The 15,788-nt window shown below is 47.3% G+C and overlaps 1 pseudogene; it reads left to right on the top strand.

Annotated features, from left to right (window-relative positions):
* Positions 1-15,788, top strand: part of LOC144250946 (metabotropic glutamate receptor 5-like) — a 103,005-nt pseudogene that overhangs the window by 72,366 nt on the left and 14,851 nt on the right.

Here is a 15,788-nt window from a genome sequence, read left to right as displayed (position 1 = left end):
TGCAGGGCTGTAGAAAATTGGGAGTGGGCCAGACCTTTCCCCGCCCCCAGAAGGGAACAGAACCAAGGCTGGGAAACTCATCAGCCCTGGGAGGGGCATCAAATGGGAATAAGCTCTAAGAAAGAGGAAGTCCCACCCCAAATGGCAAGAGGCTGGGTCTGACCACAGTCCTAAGAGGGAAACCTGCCCTAGACTGGACTTCCGGCTTCCATTGGGGGAGGGTGGTTTCTGGCTGCCTGCCAATTAGAATCAACCAGAAGCCAAACCCCATGGGAGAAGCAGGAAACCCAGGGGCAAGGGGGAGGAGTCTGGAGAGGAGCAGGGGTTGGGAGGAGTTTCCAGAAGGAGGGGCTGGGTCTGGACCAGCTAGACACCAGGCTGTAGATGAGAGCCCAACGTGCTAGAGGCTAACTGCAAGCTTTCTAGAAAGGCAAGTGTACTTGGGCTGCCATGTGCCATCTTGATTTGTTTTGTTACCAGGGATCAAACGACGGGGCGCTTAACCACTGAGCCACATCCAGCCCTTTTTTATATTTAATGAGAGACAAGGTCTCACTGAGTTGCTTAGGGCCTCGTTAAATTGTTGAGGCTGGCTTTGAACTTGAGATCCTCCTGCCTCAGCCTCCCAGCCACATACCACCTTGAAAGCAATTCCTGAGACTGCAGGGGAAGTCAGGACCATGCGGGGTGCACCTAGGAGACAGTGCCACACCCCAAGTTCCACCTGATTCACAACCGTGACTGCCAGTGGCAGACTCTGGGTTGTGTGGAGAGTGGATATTGGAATTCGGAATTTGGAGAAGATAGTATGGGAGTAGAGAAAAAAACTCACTTCCTGTCTATTTATTTAAACCTGGTGTGTAAGCATACCAGCAGCCCTGGGGATTTAAAGTAACTAAACAATTGCCATGATTCTAGTCGCTTTAGGAAAAATAGCAAGATCCCTAAAAATAAACAGTGAAAATAATTCTCTAAATCTCACCATACCTGATCCTGATCCTGGTCCTGGCGGACATCTCAAGGCCTAACCCTCCCAGGAATAAACAGAAAGTGCTCTTCAAAAAAGTCCACTGGAGTAACCAGTCCTGTTGGGTTCATAAAATTCCAACTCCTGGCTCTATGTTTGGTTAACTCAAAGGTTGTTGATGTGATGGATCTTAACTTCAACATGGGGTTTAAACTTACACCTCCCAAAGAACAAGAAAAACACATCACCGGTTCGGTAAGCGAAAACATACAGAGAAGGTTTCAAAGAGCGGTCTTGGGCCAGTGTATCTTAAATTTTCATCTGTGATAATAGGAGAGGGTACTGAATAAATGAACAAAGGAGCCAAGCAGGATAGGGTGGACATTACTACTAATAATGTAACAGGGAAGAAGGAGAGAGACAGAGAGGAGACAGGTGCCAGCACTACAGATGCATGCAATGAATTTTGATAGCTTCACATAAAAGTGAACAAATGAACCAAATAAAAACTGAGCATTCTGGGCACAATGGGGCACGCCTGTAATCCCAGTGACTCAGGAGACTGGGAGGATCGTACATTTGAGGCCAACCTGGGCAATCTAGCAAGAGACCTTCTGTCAAAATACAATAATTATTTTTAAAAGGGGGATGGGGCCAGGTGTGATGGTAATTACGCTTGTAATTCCAGTGGCTCGGGAGGCTGAGGCAGGAAGATCACAAGTTTAAAGCCAGCCTCAGCAACTTAGCAAGGCCCTAAGCAACTCAGCAGGATCCTGACTCTAAATAAAATATTAACAAAAAAGAACTGGGGATTGGCTTAGGGATGGAGCACTTGCTTAGCCTAGGTGAGGCTCTGGGTTCCATCTCTAGGACTGCAAACACCAAAAACAAGAGGTTGTAAACACACTGACAGCAAAATATCCATTGGCTATCTCCAGTTCCTGAGAACAAGCCACTGTGGAAAGCTAGGTTCCCAGCAACTGAGACCACCTGAATCACCAATCTCAGGTTTTATCTATGCAGAATGGAAAATTTTCAAAATACTTTATCGTTTGCTTTTTCTCTTAAAAAATGCAACGAACATACTGGAGTCTTTTCTCCATGACTCAGGGTAATCATTTAGGATCCAAAATTCTATCTCATTTCCACAAAAATTTATTGAGCCTCCCTACTCTGTGCCAGGTGCTGCATGTTGACCTTCAACCAAGTATCATTTACTTTAGAACCAGGTCTTGAAGACGTTGGGCTAAGTGGGAAAGGAGCCAGTCACAATCACATGCTAAAAGATTTCACACGATACTTATGTTTTCATAAATACTCATTTTGGCTACTATGTTCAGATGTCAAGGGCAGAGGTATAGTGTCATAGATACCTGGCACTTGAAGTGTTCCCCAATTACCAGTTTCCCTGAAATAGTAGAATGGGAAAGGAACAAACATTAGTTGAGCACCTACTATGTGGGATATGCTTGACATTCAGTATTTCACCTAATACTTATAATAAGCATATAAAGTAGGTATTGATAACTCCATGATGAGAAAAACCAAAGCTTGTATAACTAATCAGGATGACATCTGAGCCCCCAGGGCTTATGTCTCTTCATGTCTATGACATTCACTAAGAACACTACAGAGGGTCCTAGTGGACCCCATACCTAACATAAAAACACATTGTATAAGGTGTAATCTATGGGGTGCTGGACAAATTAAGAGGTCAGTCTTAGCTTCAAGGAGGAAGTTGGCTTTTGGGGGGTGACTTGAGGGGTACTGAGGAGGTGTCTCTGGCCCTTCTAACCTTCCTACCTGAGAATTCATACTTAGAATACTGCTTTAATTTTTTTTTTTTTTTTGGCTTACGTCTATCTCTGGTTTATGTTTGTCAGAATTGCGATTAGCAGCTGTTAGCCATGGGAAGATGGCAGGTGCCTGAATTTCCAATGTTTCTCTGGCTTCTCTTCCCCCAGTTTCTATAGCAGAGAAGAGAGGAAGAGGATGAAGGCCTTGGGGGACTGAGCAAAGACAGGTGAACCCTGAGGAGCCCATCCAGAGACCAGGCTGGTCCTCAGGATGTGAGGAAGCCCAGTACTCTCTCGGCTTGGCTCCACCTGTCCCCTGGTCTCCAAGGCCCTTCTGAATAGGTGATCAAGAGTCCCCTGTGTGCTGGAGGCCGTGGTGCACACCTGTAATCCCAGTGGCTCCGGAGGCTGAGGCAGGAGGATGATGAGTTCAAAGCCAGCCTCAGCAACTTAGTGAGGCCCTAAGGAACTCAGCGAGACCCTGTCTCAAAATGAAAACATAAAAAGGGCCTGAGGATGTGAACCCAGGGTTAAGTGCCCTTGGTTCAATCCCCAGTACCAAAAATAAATAAAAGTCCTCTGAGCGTGGTGAATTCAGAGCCGGTGGTCTCCACGGGCAGGATGGGGGCAGACCCTTCCTTGACGACAACTTGGGATAGGAGGACCTCAGCCAGCTGCTGCAGTCCCCGCAGGGCAAAGCAGCTGAGCAATGGGTTTCCTGCAATAGAGTCTTCCTCTCACTCTTAAAACCATCTGGACCTCTTCTCCCTCCCTGCCTCCCAGGACAGGCCAATTTGACAAGGCTGTCAGGAGCCTCTGATGACTGGGTTTCCTCGCTTTGCCTTTGGTGAAGGGGTGGGCTCAACAGAGTGTGTTTCAGAGGCCTTTCCCTGGCCCAGGGCACAGGAGGGAGGAAACTCTAAGAGGCAGACCCCTTCCTGAAACGGGTTTTCCCACAGGTGGTAACTGCCACAGCTCCCGCTCCGGCTGCCCCGTGGGCCCTTTCCATCCACATAGGTGCAATGTTGTCTTAAGCAAATCAGAACACTTTGTCATGTGCCGGCATGGGCCAGAGGTCTCTCTGCTTAGCCCCTCTCTCATCCCACCGCCCCCATGATGTTCCCAGTTCCTGTTACTGCAAGAAAAAGAGGACAGTTTCTTTCTTTAATTTTTCTGGGGTCATCCAGGCTCAGGAGACAGTCTGGGTGTGCCCTGAGAGGCTAAGGAATGGCCTTGGAGACACACCCCGGGGACAGGTCAGGGTGCCTTGGGTCAGAGGCTGTCTAGTGGCTCCTGCCAGCCCTCTCCACCACAGGGCTTCTCAGATCATAGTTTAAAAGGCATGAGGTCCGCACAAGGGCCAGCCTGGTAGGGCTCCTTGGAAGGAGGCCAGGTGGAGGGACAGACCATGAAAGGGTTGAGACAGGGCAGCTTCAACCACAGAAATTCGATCTGAAAGTGGGAAGGCTGAGGTGTCCTAGGCTGGCCTGTCCCCAGTCCTCTGTCCTGGCCTCTTGTCTCACTGGCCTTCCCTCTGCACGTGTCTGTCTGCATTTCTTGTTTTTTTCTTCCCCTTTTTAGGTATACATGACGGTAGAATGTGTTTTGGCATATTATACATACGTGAAGTATGACTTCTTCTAATTAGGTTCCTATTCTTGTGGTTGTATGTGATGCAGTTACCCTGGTCATGTATTCAAATGCAGAGATAGGAAAGTGAGGTCTGATTTATTCTACTGTCCTTTCTATTCTCAACCCCCTCCCTTCCCTTCATTACAAAAGATGACTAGGTAAAGAAAATGTGCTATATACACACAATGGGATATTAGTCAGCTGTAAAGAAGAATGGAATTATGGCATTTGCCGGTAAATGGATGGAGCTGGAGACTATTATGCTAAGTGAAGTAAGCCAGTCCCAAGAAATCAAAGGTCGAATGTACTCTCTGATAAGTGGATGCTGACTCACAACAATGGGAGTTGAGGTGAGGAAGATAATAAGTCTGCATTTCTTCTTCTAAGGACACCAGTCATCTTGGATTAACGTCCACCTCATTTTAACTCAATCACCTTTTCAAAGGCTCAGTTTGCAAATATGGCCCCATTGTGAGCTACTGGGCCTTGGGGTTTCCACATATGAGTGGCAGGGGAACACAATGCAGCCTAAGAGATGGCAAGAGGGACAAACTCCAAGCATAGCCTCCTTCCCCAGCTCATGGAGAACATGAGCATCACAAGCCCCTGCCAGCAACTTCTTGGATGATGGGCTGATCCTATAATCTAAGAGGGTGTCCTAAGCCTAGGGTGCCCCTTCTTGGGTAGCTGCAGGCCAGGGGCCGTAGCTGTGGTTCCAGGATGCCCTGGTGTCCCACCAGGCTCTGTTTTGCACCGTAGATCCAGGAAGGAGCAGAAGCCCTGGTCCTGATCCCAGTTATGAAACACACTCAGGGTAGAAGCAGCTCTGTGCTCATGGATGGCTATTAATAATTGATGGTGCTCATTGCTTAGGCCTCATTTGCACAGTGCTCAGAAGCCCAAGGAACAGAGATAATAAAATTTTAGCCTAAGAAGAAACAAGGTTAAGAGTTATTCTGTGTCTATTCAAAATGTTCCTGTATAAAATATTCATTTTCAGTTATAAACTAATCAACAAACATGCCCCCCAAGGCTCCCATGTGTAAAAAAAATATCTAATGTGATCATAAAAATAAAAATAGTAATAAAACATATAATGGGAATATCATCATGTGGGACACGATGAATAAATTATTGGAGCAATAGGTTCACACGGGCACTGTGAACACCACTGAGCCACAACCTCAGCTGACTCCCTCTCTTCTCTTTTAAAGTGATTCCATGTTGTCAGAAATAAAAAAATAAAAAAAAGAAGAAGCAAGATGTTAACTATTTGAGTGGTCAGCCCTGTGGCGATGCCCCTATCTTAAGTCACAGGGAGGGACACATGACTACAGCCTCCAGCTCCCAGCTCTTGTTCTTCTACAGAGTCCTTAACTAAAGCATCCCTCAGGACCCCTCCTAGGGCCTCCACTCTTCCCTATCTCTACCCTCCCCAAAGATGTGCCTGTGGACAGCACCCCGTTTGGAGCCAAGACCCTCCTCTGAACCCAGACTCCCATGGAACTCTCTAGGACATCTCCACCTCCCCCTGCTCAGCCCCTCACCTCCTCTTCCAGCTCAGTACAGGGCCACATGAAACCTTCACTTATTCAGGACCAAGCCCCAAGGGATCCCCCCCCCTCACTCTTTCTGAGCCTCCCTCCCCATGCCCAGCCCACTAGTGAGTCTTTCAGATCCATTTTCAAAGCACATTTGGAATCTGCCCACTTCTCTCCATCTCCTGGGTCACCATGCTGTCCGGTCATGGTCATCTCTGGCTGAGGTTGGCATGACAGCTTCCCAGAAGGTCCCCCCCCCCATTGTCACTTTGCCTACCCAAGCAGCAGCCAGAGTGATTTGAAAGGAAAAGCAGACCATAAAAGCCACTCCCACCCCCAGTCTGCATAAAATGCTTCAACCGACCCCCCCATGGCACTAGAATAATATCCAAGCTTCTTTTTGTACCCTGAGGCCCCGACTGAGCATGCTCCGACTACTTCTCCAGCACCATCCTCACCCGTTGTCCCCTCTCGCATGACATGCAGGCCAGCCAAGCCTCTCATGGCCCCTAAGGACTGCACCGCTCTGACATCCTGGATCGCAGTCTCAGCATTACCTGCAACTTGGTTAGAAACCCCAAGTCTTACCCCAGACCCACCAACTCAGAACCAGGAGTCCAACACCATCCCCAGGTGATAGGTAAGCAGACGGAAGTTTGGGAAGCACTGATGTAGATTAGAACACAACAGCTTCTTCCTACCACAGGGCCCCTTAGCACAGGTCTCCCTCATGGGAAAGCAGGAAGATGAGGGCCAGGACCATGTCGGATCCTCTCTTGCATCTTCAGATCTAGCCCCCAGTGCTGCCTTCTTCACTGGCTCTTACACACTTTAGCCTCAACGTAAGAGAGAAATAGAAGTCATCAGAAAAATACTTCCTTTTTTTCCTTCTGCTGGGAGAACAACATTACTCTCCCTCTATGGAAGTGTGCCATCTCGCTCCTTCAGGGGTTGGCTGGTAAATGCTTAACAACTGTCTCCCTCGTAATAACTTTTTTAAATAAAAAGTTCTGAATTGTGCAATTTGCTCATTTCCACTGTGTAAATACAGCCAGGTTCAAGTTACTCTTGAGCCAGCACTAGATGAGGATTGGAAGAGACCCACAGATGAGCCTCATTATGGGTCATTCCCACCACGTAGATGCAATGGACCTCGATAACCCTGACTGTAGCTACTAGCAAAATGTAGCCAAGTAGGAGGATGAGTTTTCAGTATCTATTACTTTGTTTTAAAATATTATTTGTAAGTTTCCATCCTTTAAGTTTTAGCTGGTGGCGATGGGTACCTTGGCTCAAAAAATTCCTGTGCTTGTACCCAATAGCTGATGACACCCCTCCCTGCCCTCCTTCTTCGCTTCCCATGCCATCTTCACATGCCAGTCTGGCTTCCACCCAGGAAATCTCTCATCTCCTTGTTGCTGACCTTGGCCTTGTCCTCCTGGTGACCAGAGGCTCCTCTGACTCCCACAGCCCTGCAGAGACAGACTTCCCCTCCCTGCCCCTGGTTCACGTTCCTCCCTCAATCCCTCCCCTCCATCCACCCATCAGAGTTCCAGCTTGGCCTCCTCTCCCTCCACACCCTCTGGCCATGCCAGCACTCTCCAGGCCCACTCTCATCTCCTTGGTAGGATGAGCCTTGGTTCTCACAGCCCAGACTCTCCTGGGTTTCTGCCTGGAGCAGGGGCACACTATACATCATGACACCCACATATGAGTGAAGGAGTTGGTCCCTGGAAAAGTCCCACATTTCTGTTCTCACTGCCGGGTGCCCAGAAACCCATCTTTTCAAAAATGTGTTTTAAACACTGCAGACACAGCTTCAAGAAGGCTACCAAAGTGATCCAGCTGCACCAGGCTGGAACCAGGTTGGTGAGAGGGGAGGTGGACAGAGAGTGAGTGTGTTTACCCTCCATTGTGCTTGTGGACTCTACAGCCTCGGGCATTGCTGGATGTGGAGGGTTGTGAAACCACAACACAAAGACAAGACCACAGACTCCAATTTAATCAAATTAAAGCAAGCTTGTTATTCTGACCAGCCGGGACTGTCCCTCTCCAGAAATCTATGGGTTAGAAGACAGTATCCCGGCTCTCTAGGAGAGCAGTTTTATAGCACAAAAAAGTTGCAAAAGGGGGGTGTCTTGAGAACTTACAGATAACAGGACTTTGACAAACAAAATACAAAGGCAGGTAGTAGGTTAATGGTCTAAATGGTTCAGCACTTAGGAAGTGAATTTAGATCCCAACATCAGAATTTATGAGGTGCCACTAAGGTTTCAGAGAGGGTTGTTATCTTCTCAGGGAAAACCAGGCATGGGTGAGTTCAAGGCACGGGCAGGCATTCCAAGCAAGTTTAGAAATCACAGTAATTTATAGTAAAGCCGAAAGTAACTTTTCATGCCTTTGTGACAAGATGGCTCCCAATCTTAAGAGGGAATTAGGCCAGGTTTATCAGGGTGAGGGGTGATTCATGGTATCTGGTGCCTGCACCTGGGGAGATGTACCAGTGAAATAGGGACTTTCAACAGTTTCTGTTCGAACTTCTGACTTTGAATGTACTGAGTATCTTGGTGGCCTACAGTTCAACCCAATTTTGAGGCTATTTGCCTGGATTTAGCATCAGATCACCCAGATTAAGGGCTCAGTCCCATAAAACTACCACTATTTCAGAGTCTAGTCACAAATCACAGGGCCTCCACACTCCTAGCCCATCAGCGACCAATTGGTGATTCCCACACCCCCCTCTGCCAGCTCCATGTAGCCCCCCTATATCTGTAGGTTCCACAGATTCAACCAACCATAGCACAAAAATATTCATTTAGAAATTTTTCAGGAAGTTCCAAAGGGCAAAGCTTGAGTTTGCCACACACTGAATCCCCATGATGGACGTGAAGTGTGGACCCTATATCTGTGGCCTCCCATCACCTCAAACCCTCCAGCCTTCTCTGGCACTTGTGGGAGCTTGTCCACCTAGGTATCTCCTTTGTGCACCATGCGGTTAGGACCACAGGGGCTGTGTCTGTACTGAACGTGTCCAGACATTTTTCTTGTCATTATTTCCTCTAACAATATATTACAACTATCGACACAGCATTCACCTTGTACTCAGTGTTTTAAGTAACCTAGAGGCAGTTAAAGCGTCCACAAGGTCGGGCCAGGGTTATATGCATAGACTTGAGCATCTGTGGATTTTGGAATCCACGGGCAGAGGAGGGGTCCTGGAACCTATCCCGTGGAGCAGCAAGGGTTTTGGGGTGGGGGTTCTGGAGCTGGCCTGCCCTCCCCAGATGGGCCACCCTACCAGCACCTCAGTGTGTTCTCCCACCTGGAAACTCTCCAAACCCTGGCATTGGGGGATACTCTCCCAATGACATTTCATGGAGGTTCCGTTACTTGGGCAGGATAGATGAAGTCCTTGGCCCTCCACCCCCAGGTGGGCCTGAAAGTGCTAACCCTGTATTTTCGTGGTTTCTGCTGCTGGCAACCAGCCCACATCCTGAGGCTTTCTATTCCCCTCCCCCTCTACACCTTCAGGAATGGCAGTGGAGAGGTGGAGCAGCTGCCCAAGGCCACATGGAGCCCACCAGGTTAGCACAGAGAGCCAGGGCCTGGAGTGCTCGCTCACCTGTCATCCTCCCCAAGCCAGGCCTGACGTGGTATGGATGCCTGCAGCCAAAGCCTGCTCCATGCAATGCTGCAGCCCCATCCTACCTGCCAAGGAAAACGGAATCGGGCAGACTTGAATGAAAGTAGGGACTCAAGAATTAACCAATAGCATTAGTACATTTCAAGCCCTAATTAGCATAAATTTGGGCCAAGAGCACTGGTGCTTTTTTCAAACTCTAATTAAGTTTGAACCAATAGCAGTGAACTGAGTGCTATTAAACCCCTAGACTAGCACTTGGGTGGACCCCTGCTAAGGGGTGCTCTCTTGCATGGCAAGAGTCCTGTTCCTGTTCTTCAGTAAAATCCTACCCTTAGACTCACTCATCCTGGTCTGTGGATTTCATTCTTCCAATTCACAAGACAAGAACCTGGAAAGAAGAAATCAAAGATGAGCTGCTGGGTTCTGCTGTAACACTGAGGGTGGGGCCGCCATTAAGAGCTGCAGTACCCCCCATTCCCTCCCACACCCTGCCTGCTACCTTAGGCAGAGCCCACCTGCCATCAGTGCAGGAGAAACTCCTCTCACCTGCCAGCGGGGAATCCAGTCTCATCTCCAAACTGAGGATTCACTATCACAGGGGGAGCAGATGCATGGGGTGGGGTGGGACAGTTGTCTAGATTGTCAGGTTCCTACTGGACGGATACCTAGAGATCTCAGGAGGCAGATGATATCATATCTGAGGACTGGGATGGAGATGTGAAGTTGGGAGTTGTTAGCATATGGATGATTGTAATGTCCTAGAGATTAAATTTTTTTTGTGTGATTTTTAATAGATGTCAGGATAAAGTTTGAACTCCTGAAATTCTCCCATTAATGGACCTCCCCCCAGCTCACTCTCACTGTGATTTGAGATTCAAGGTTGGTGTCAATTTCTCAGTCTCCCTGAGTCTTGGATCCTTCCAGACTGCTGTAACAGAATACCATAAACTATGTGGCTTATCAACAACAAAAATTTAGTTTCTCAACTGTTGTGTAGTTCAAGATCGAGGTACTACCAGATTTGGTGTCTGGTGAGGGTTCACTTTCTGAACCCTCTAACTGGACCCTTACATGTGGAAGGGGTGAAAGAGCTCTCTGGAGTCCCTTGTCTAAGGGCACTGATGCCATTTGTGAGGACTTTAGTCTCATGGCCCCATCACCTCGGAAGGATTCATTTCTTAATAGAGTCACCTGGGAGGTGGATTTCAACCTATGAATTTTGGGAGGATGTAAGTATTCAGACCACAGCAGTCTGCCCTGGGCAGGGTCCTCTGCTGTCTTCACAGAATTTGCTGTGTTAAGACACTGCAGAGGGGGGCCTACACTGTCTTTCACAAGACTAATCCAGATCCTCTGCCCTACAGGCTGAGAGCCCACCGAGGACAGGGATGTCCTCATCACTCACTTCTGTGTGTCCCCAGTGCACCCAGCAGCTGGCTCTTGGTGGATGTTCAGTAATTATGTGTCAGAAGATGCTGCAAGATGAGCTTTCTGAGCCCAAGAGCCCACAAATTCAACCGTTGTAGGTGTTGGAAGTGCCTGGGGCTGAGTCCTGGCCAGTACTACCAGGATGCTGTACGCAGTGTACCCAAAGAGTCACGAGGACTTTCAGAGGGTGCCAGGGACTTGTGCCCAGTTCTTCCTTCAGTTTGTTCTCACCTTTTCCAGCCACATTTAAAACAGATCTCAAAAGCCTGACCAGTCCATGAAGTTTTCCCCAGACCCACCTTGGGTAAACACAGGCCCAACACCACCCACCTCTCTCCCACTGAGTTCAATTTATTATTATTTTTATATTGTGCACTCATTTACAGCTTGGCTACATACAGCAAGGTGCCTACCGGCCCCTGCAGGGAAGCCTTGTGAACGGCTCTGGTGAGAAGGGGAGGTAGGGACATTGGGATTCAGCTGCTGGCTTCAGGCCTCCTGAAGAAAGTCCAGGATCCTTCTGGGGAGTTACAACATTGGTGACAGGAAAGAACATTCATTCCAGATTTGCAATCTGGGGCTGTGCGAGGTGCCAAGCACAGAAGAACATGTCAGGCTCCTGGAACCAGGTATCAGCTATTCAGATCAAACAGAAAAATATCTGTACCTGTTCTTTTTAAGCTGGATAATTTGCTCTACATCAAGGTGGCTGCAGAGCACCCTGGGAATGAGAATGGCTCTGGGAGACCAGATACCTGGTCTGCCCTTCTGTCTCACCCAGCCTGGCACTGGGCACTGCCCTGCAGGCCATGGAGGAAGCAATTAGAAGCTCTGGGGGGTGGGGTAGGGGGCAGGCTCCTCCAGTACTGCACAGGGCTGTGGTTTGATTTTTGACAAATCTAAAATCTTGTCATGAGAAGGTTGGGCTCCCGTGTTTTATAGACAGAGGTGACTTCAGAGGCCTTGAAATAACAATCCTGTAGCACAACAGTTAACCACATTTGTGTGTGTGTGTGTGTGTGTGTGTGTGTGTGTGTGTGTGTTGGCAGAGGGCAGAGAGGGGCATCCTGATTCTCTCCCCATAGCTCTCCTCCTGAGCTAGAGGCCCAACTTAAACAAGCTGAGAACCATAGAAGCGATTCCCAAATCAAATTAAACACTCGGGCTTTTTCCTGATTCTGGTTTTAAAGTGGAAGTCACCTCACTGTGACATTCTCCCCGGAACGCCCTCTGGCTTCTATGGCCCCACTGTGCTGTCTGAACTGCAAGTGACTTTACCTCTCAGTGAGCACATTTTCTTGCTGACTTTGATTTGCCCTCCTGTTTCTGAAGTTCAGGGGACATTATACATTGGAAAACACAGTGTCCCTCCAGAATAAAATGTGTGAGAACAGACAAATTAGTTATTGTTCTTGTAATATGACATCGGAAATCACTGTTGGGCCGGGCACAGTGGTGCACACCTGTAATCCCAGCAGCTTGGGAGGCTGAGGCAGGAGGATCACAAGTTCAAAGCTGGCCTCAAGTAACTGAGTGAGACCCTATCTCAAAATAAAAAATAAAAAAGGGCTGGGATGTCACTCAGTGGTTAAGAGCCCTGGGTTCAATCCCTGGTACCATTAAAAATAAAATCAGTATGAGGTGGTGTATTAGTGTATTAGTCAGGGTCCCTCAGAGAAACAAAACCAATGTATATACACACACTTGCATGCTCTTTTAGTCATCTTTCTAGCTGCTGTGACCAAAAAGACCTGACAAGAAAATTAGAATAGGAAAAGTTTATTTGGGGGGCTCATGATTTCAGAGGTCTCAGTTCATAGATGGCTAGCTCCATTGCTTCGGCCTGAGATGAGCAAGAACATCATGGCGGAAGGGTGTGGTGGAAGAAAGCAGCTCAGGAGATGGCACCAAGAAGAAGAGAGCGCCTTCTCCTCTCACCAAGGACAAATAGAAACCCCAAAGGCATGCCTCTGGGACCCAGCTCTTCTAGCCGCACCCTACCAGTCTATGGTCAACACCCAATTAATCCAGTCAAGTGGATTAATGCACTGATTAGTTAAGGCTCTCATAACGCAATCATTTCACCTCTAAACTTTCTTGCATTGTCTCATACATGAGCTTTTGGGGAGCATCTTACAGCCAAATCCTATGATATGCATACACGTGCACACTCACACACTCATACACAAACACACACACATACACTTCTACTTACAATAGGATTATGTCCTGATAAAACCATTGTTAGCTGAAAATGTCAAATAAGAAATGCATTTAAGAACCTTACCCAGGGCTGGGGATGTGGCTCAAGCAATCAGGCGGCCCGGGTTCGATCCTCAGCACCACATACAAAGATGTTGTGTCCACCGAAAACTAAAAAATAAAATATTAAAATTCTCTCTCTCTCTCTCTCTCTCTCTCTCTCTCTCTCTCTCTCTCTCTCTCTCTCCCTCTCCCTCTCCCTCTCCCTCTCCCTCTCTCACTCTCTCTTTAAAAAAAGAACCTTACCCACCAAACAGCTCAGCTGAGCCCTGCCTACCTGAGCTGTGTTCAGAACGCACATTAGGCTAGAATAGGGCAGCTCGTTCAGCACAAAGCCTATTTTATAAGGGATTATCTTATATGGAAATCAGGGTGGCTGTGTGGCACTCACCACTAGGTGCACCACTGCAGCACACTGGGATTCAATTTAGTCCCGGATGAGGAGGATACTACCATGACAGTTATCAACTTCTGTCCAGGAGCTGCTCAGCATCACTAGAGAGCACTATATGTACCACATGTCACTAGCCTGGGAAAAGATCAAAATTCAAAATTTGAAGTAGAGTTTCTACTGTGTAAGTATTGCATTCACACCATCATAGGCCAAAAAGTCATTGTGGAACCATCATGAGCCAGGTGTGTGTGTGTGTGTGTGTGTGTGTGTGTGTGTGTGTGTGTGTGAGAGAGAGAGAGAGAGAGAGAGAGAGAGAGAGAGAGAGAGAGAGAGGGAGGGAGGGAGGGAGAGAGAGAGAGAGAGAGAGAGAGAGAGAGAGAGAGAGAGAAAAGAGTTATTTTTATTTTAAGATATTGGTTTACATGATTAGGGAGCCTAAGGAGTCTCATGATCTGCCATCTGCAAGCTGGAGACTCATGAGAGCCCATGGTTTAATCCAGGTGCCTGAGATCTGGAGCAGAGAATGGTGTAGATTCTAGTCGGGTTTTGAAGGCCTGAGAACCAGGAGCACCCAGGATGGTCAGGCAGAGAGGGGAGAAGCCTCCCTTCTCCGTAATCTTGTTCTATTCAGGTCCTCAATAGATTGGATGATGCCCATCTACTTTGGTGAGAGTGATCTTTACTCAGTTTACCTGTCCAAATGCTAATCTCTTCTGAGAAACTCTCACAGATGCATCCAGAGATTATGTGGAACCAGCTATATGGGCATTCCCTGGCCCAGGCAAGGTGACACATAAAATTAACCATCACAGGTAGTCATGGTGGTTCTTTCTCTCAAAAGGTAGCTGAAATAAATTTTGACCTATTACAAATGAGCTAGTGAACATCCATATTTTTGGTTCTTCTAAAAACAAAGATCCCAGCCTGCATGTTCCTGCGTCAGTACCAGGAACAGTTTTCAATGTCCAGATCCAACCTTGCCATAAAAGTGCAAGCTGAGCAATTATAATTTGCAGATGACATTTAAGTGGAGACTTACAGGAAATAAAGAATAAAATACCCTTTTTTCCCCTTTCCTATTTTAAGTAGTATTTTTGGCAACATGTTTGTGCATTTTGCAGAGAACATAAGTAAATGTTGTGGAAAACAAAATCTGTGTACCTCTAAGGAGGGCCATGATCAGGGGTCCCAGAAGACCTCAGCACAAAATCTCAGGGCTTCAGAAATGCAACAGTAAATCCGTAGTCATGTCTTTCTTTCTGAAGGAAATATGAACTATGCATCAACTGGCCTTGGACAATTCATTTATTTAATTTATCCTTTGGATTTATAAAGAGATCCAATTAATTAAAAAATGCTTTCATGGGTGCCTGCTGCTCTGGACAATTCTTCATCGAGAATATTCAGTTCCTGGAACCAGTGACTCACATCTATTATTTCTGTGCTTCATGCCCAGCCCCTCGAACTCAGCTTCTCCTTCTCCTTCTCCTTCCCCTGCAAGCATTTTGAAGGGGACTTATCACTTGCAGGGAGATGCTGAGGACTGTTCTCCCAAGGGACAATCCTTCAGGCTGACAGGTCTGACTCAGAAAACACAACTCCATCATCAAATGATTGATGCTTAAAGAGAGTCCCCAGAGACTCTTCTGGGAACAGGCCTGGGATCACTTGAACCAGTGTGTGTTGGATTCGAAGCTCCAGGAGTGAGTCAGCTCACTCCTAGCTTGGTACAGCTTGGGCTGTTGGCATTGCTCTAAGCTTCCCAGGCTGTTGAAAGGATCAATAATATCAATACACAGAAATAAGGAAGAAAACAATGCTGCCTGATGGATTAATCATATTTTTCAAAAACCTCGAGATATGAAGAAATGTGTCCAGTAATTTTCTCTTCGGGGAAGAAGGAGATATCGGTTAAAATCCTGTCTGGGAGAACTTTTCAAGCTAGAAAATCTCTTTTAAATTTTATTTTCATATTGGGGATCAAACCCAGGGTCTTGAGCATGTTAAGCATTTGATCTACTACTGAGCTGTATTCCTAGCCCCAAATCTCTTTTTTAAAAAATGTACAATTCGGGCTGGGGATGTGGCTCAAGCGGTAGCGCGCTCGCCTGGCATGCGTGAGGCC

Source organism: Urocitellus parryii, chromosome Y, assembly GCF_045843805.1.
Source record: "Urocitellus parryii isolate mUroPar1 chromosome Y, mUroPar1.hap1, whole genome shotgun sequence".
Lineage (NCBI taxonomy): Eukaryota > Metazoa > Chordata > Mammalia > Rodentia > Sciuridae > Urocitellus > Urocitellus parryii.
The sequence above is the reverse complement of the archived record's forward strand: the minus strand, read 5'-3'. Positions and strand labels throughout refer to the sequence as shown.